The sequence below is a fragment of the Chiloscyllium plagiosum genome, chromosome 8 (genome assembly GCF_004010195.1).
Source record: "Chiloscyllium plagiosum isolate BGI_BamShark_2017 chromosome 8, ASM401019v2, whole genome shotgun sequence".
Taxonomy (NCBI): Eukaryota; Metazoa; Chordata; class Chondrichthyes; order Orectolobiformes; family Hemiscylliidae; genus Chiloscyllium; species Chiloscyllium plagiosum.
The window spans coordinates 18,659,564-18,664,233 of record NC_057717.1 but is presented as its reverse complement, the minus strand read 5'-3'; positions in this window follow the sequence as shown (position 1 = coordinate 18,664,233).

Below are 4,670 nucleotides of genomic sequence, written 5' to 3'. Positions count from 1 at the left end.
TCTAGATTAGAGTGGTGCTGGAAAAGCGCAGCAGATCTGGCAGTATCCAAGGAGCAGTAAAATCGACGTTTTGGGCAAAAGCCCTTCATCAGAAATATAGCTGTATTCATGAAGGGCGTTTGCCCGAAACGTCGATTTTCCTGCTCCTCGGATGCTGCCTGAACTGCTGTGCGTTTCCAGCACCACTCTAATCTAGACAAAATAATTGCACTTGAAATGTTTAACTTGTTCACTGCACAGAAACTGTCTGACGGGAAAATAATGCATGGTGCTCAAATCATTGACTCGTGATCTAGAGCCACAGCATAATAATCTGTTAATATGAAGGAAATTGGTGGCATTGAAGTGAAACCATCATCATTACGTATAAAAAGCCCATCTGCTTGCCTCATGTCCTTTAGTGAAGGCAATGGGTCATCCTTCCCTGATCAGGTCTCTGTCTGACTGCAAACCCACAGCAATGTGTTTTACTCTTTATTGACCTGTGGAAAAGTTGAATCAGCCACTCAGTTCAAGATCAGCATAACATGTTTGTCTGACCTATGAGGGAAGAACAAAAGAAAAGATAGTTCCCTTCCTCTGTCTGTTTCCCATATTCCTACAGCTCATTTCCATTCAATAGACAATAGACAATAGACAATAGGTGCAGGAGTAGGCCATTCTGCCCTTCGAGCCAGCACCGCCATTCAATGTGATCATCACTGATCATTCCTAATCAGTATCCTGTTCCTGCCTTATCACCATAACCCTTGATTCCACTACCTTTGAGAGCTCTATCCAACTCTTTCTTTAAGGAATCCAGAGACTGGGCCTCCACTGCCCTCTGGGGCAGAGCATTCCACACAGCCACCTCTCTCTGGGTGAAGAAGTTTCTCCTCATCTCTGTCCTAAATGTCTACCCCGTATTTTAAAGCTGTGTCCTCTGGTTCGGCATTCACCCATCAGCGAAAACATGTTTCCTGCTGCCAGTGTCCAATCCTTTCATAATCTTATACGTCTCAATCAGATCCCCTCTCAGTCTTCTAAAATCAAGGGAATACAAGCCCAGTCGCTTCGGTCTTTCAGTGTCAGGTAATCCCGCCATTCCAGGAATTGACCTCGTGAACCTACGCTGCATTCCCTCAATAGCCAGAATGTCTTTCCTCAGGTGGGTGACTATTCCTTATTTCAAGTGCATTCTTTCTTAGTCTTTCCCTGAGTGTGATGTTCATCTCCCGTAACACCTCTGCTGTTGGCTTTGTTGATGCTCACATATAGATGTAAGGAGCTTTTAATTTCCTCGTCAGTCGCAGTGTAGCGAGAAGGAAAGGCTTTTAACACCACAGGAAAGAAATGGAGATGTCTCAGTGAGGAAAATGAATTATTTTGATCAAACATGAGAGTGTTGTTGAGGCAGTCTTGGGAAATTGTGGACAGATTTTCTTTCCTTTATAAGAAATAATCGCCGGCAATGGACCCACGAGGAACGTCGTAGTGCCATCCATAAGTGCAGTCTCTGCTCCATTAGTTTGTTGCATTGGAGCAAAACATGATACGCTCCAGTTCATGTATAACATTCAAGGGTCTGATTGGACTCTACCTGATCCTGTTTGACAGCTCGATGTACTGACCAGACCTCTTCTCTTCCTGAGGAACAAGCAGGGATATTGAAGAGGCTGTCCCTCTTCTTGTTCAGTAGTTTGATGGGCTGATTGGCTTCCACATTTCTGTATATAACCAGCTTGAGATGTTGAATGAGCTCCTCTTTTAAATGGGTCTGACAGCACTGTTACATGAATGTTACCGACACTTTAACAGCACAAGCCTGAATGCTGTCTGGGTGTTGCTGAACATAGACACAGACAGGAGCTGATGGGAGACAAAATATTCTGAACGTTGTGTAACCCTCAGTGACCATCCCCACCTCCGGTCTTATGATGGGGAAAGACATTGATGAAGCAGCTGAAGATGTTTGTGCTGAGGAAGCTACCCTGCGGATCTCCTGAAGAGATGTCCTGGGACTGAGAATTGTTTCGGCCCCCACCCACAGGTATCTTCCTTTGTGCTCTGAAAGACCCCAGCCAGTGGGGAGGGGACAACTGATTCCCATTAAGCTCAAATAAGATGGCGCTTCCGATGACATTCTCAGTCAAATACTGCGCTGATATCAAGGCTATTCACTTTTTGCTGAGCTCCTGTGTTCCCCTCTTGTTCACATCAATAGGTGACGGTGTCAGTGTGGGGAGTGTTTTCCTCTCACGGAGGGTGGTGAATGTCAGGAATTATCTTGTCTCGAGAGCTAAGGGAGCTGCATCACTGAAAGTATTTAAAAAGGACGTAGATTGATTTTTGATTGACCAGAGAGCTGGGAAGGTGTGAAGAATTGACATTAAAGATGAGTTAATACGAACAGTAGATTGGGCATGATCGTATACAATGGATTGATTATCCGAACGACATGATCCTGTTCCTTATGTTCTTATATTCTGTAATTACAAGTTAATGGTTGTAATTTTCCTACATGTTCTGTTATTGAACGTTCCAATCAGAGAGAGCAAAGTACTTTATGAGTCATCACTTAGTAAGTTCTGGGGGGTGAATTCACAGTGAATTTTGATCTATACCATGACTAACAAATGTAGCACAAGTTGCAGAAAGGAGGTCTGTAAAGAGACCAGAGTTGTCTTTCGAACCCAGCCTGAGTTTTGAAGTAATATTTTCAAACCGGCACCAAACTATGTGCGACAGCTTGGAGGGAATGAATGAGATCCTGTGTTACTGTGGACCTGGTATTTGGAGCAAGATGCCCCCGTCAGCACTAGTGCAGGAGGTTTGAGGGGCTGAATTGAACATAGGAACATAGGACTGAGGAGCAGGAGTGGGTCATTAGACACGTTGTCATTGCTCCACAAGGCACTAATATTGTAGCTGCTTTGATTGTGGCCTCAGCAGCACTTTTCTGTCTGCATACAATTTTCCTCCATGCACTTGTCTGTCAAATGTTTGAATACAGCACAACTTTGAACAAATGCAAATATCCAGGCACCACAAACGTTTGGTAAAGGGATTTCCCACTTGAACGTCCAATAAGAATTTCTCATTCGTGTTCCGACAAAGGTTGGAGGGTCACTGTGTCCTTTTCCAGTCCCACTCCTCCTCTGGTTACAACAGATTTTAAATGTAGCCTGTTTAGTGATATGACCAATTGTATACCACTTAGACTGGGTCATTTTAGAGAAAAATGTGAAATGCAGGAAGTTGAACTCACAACAAATGGTAAAAGATAGAGTGTCCAAAATGTTCTTCGGACTTTGAAATTATCCTGCTCACAGAAGCTGCTGGTAATTGAATTTATTTGTGGAATAGTTGGACTTGGCTGAACTCCCTTTGCTTCCAGCAGTGGAGAGATTCAAATGTGTCCTCACTAAGAAACCTTCACGAGTGGTGAAGATAACTCAGGGATTTTATTGTCGCACATTTTGCTATCTGGTGGACAAAGTAAGAGAGAGGGATCAATCAGCTGCTGCTTCTCAGGCAGGGAACATTTTTCTCCCTCTCTGTGTTGAACCATACAATAATGTCAACTGAACATCAAACTGGGCCACGTGTGCTCTCCTGGAGCATTCCCTGGAACGGATGGTAATGGACGATATGAAGGTGCATCATAGCTGTTGTTGTACACAGTGTCTTTCATTAGAAAAAAAAGTCCTGCTTTATCATCTGATGACATGTTTATATGCGTCTGTGTAATTTGTAAATATCAGTCGATGTCTATATGATACGTGTGTTGATATGAATACATCTTATTCTTAATTCAGAGATGCCAGTGTTGGACTGGGGTGTACACAGTTAAAAATCACACAACACCAGGTTATAGTCCAACAGGTTTAATTGGAAGCACACTAGCTTTCGGAGCGACGCTCCTTCATAAGGTGATGAAGGAGCGTCGCTCCGAAAGCTAATGTGCTTCCAATTAAACCTATTGGACTATATCCTGGTGTTGTGTGATTCTTATTCTTAAAATTGTTCTCTCGCAATTTAACAAGAGGCAACATGCATCCAGCTGAAACACCTTTCTGAAAGTCATGTATGGTTCAAGAAGATTTCACATCTCAGTTCAAAACTGATAATCCCCCACAACAAAAGGCCTTCCTTCCAGGAATGTGTGAAGGAAAACACCTATGAAAATCTTCTGAAAGAATTATATCTTTTGGTTTTTGGTTTTGGCGATCAAAACTGCACATAGTGTATCCGATGTGGTCTCAGCAATGCCCCTTTCAGATGCAGTAAAACATTCCTCATTAAAGGTGATAACCTTTGCCAGAAACAGCATCATTCCACTTACTTTCTAAATCACTTGATGCATCTGCAGACTGACTTCAGATGATTCATGTCCCAGGAATATGGAAGCGGCTTGTATCACAGAGTTCTGCAATCTCTCTCCATTTAAATTGATCGCCATTGTTTTATCCTTCCTGCCACAGGAGACAACTCACATTATGTTCTTTCTGCTGAAGGTTTGCTCACTAACCTTCCCTGTCTGTATCACATTGCAGACTCAGTAACTCCATTTGACAACATCTTAAATGATAATTTTGGTGATGCGCTAATTGAGCTTCGCGCCATTCAGTTTCGTTCCTCCAGATCTTTGATACAGATTATTTGTCATTGATGATCCCGCAGTGATGTCT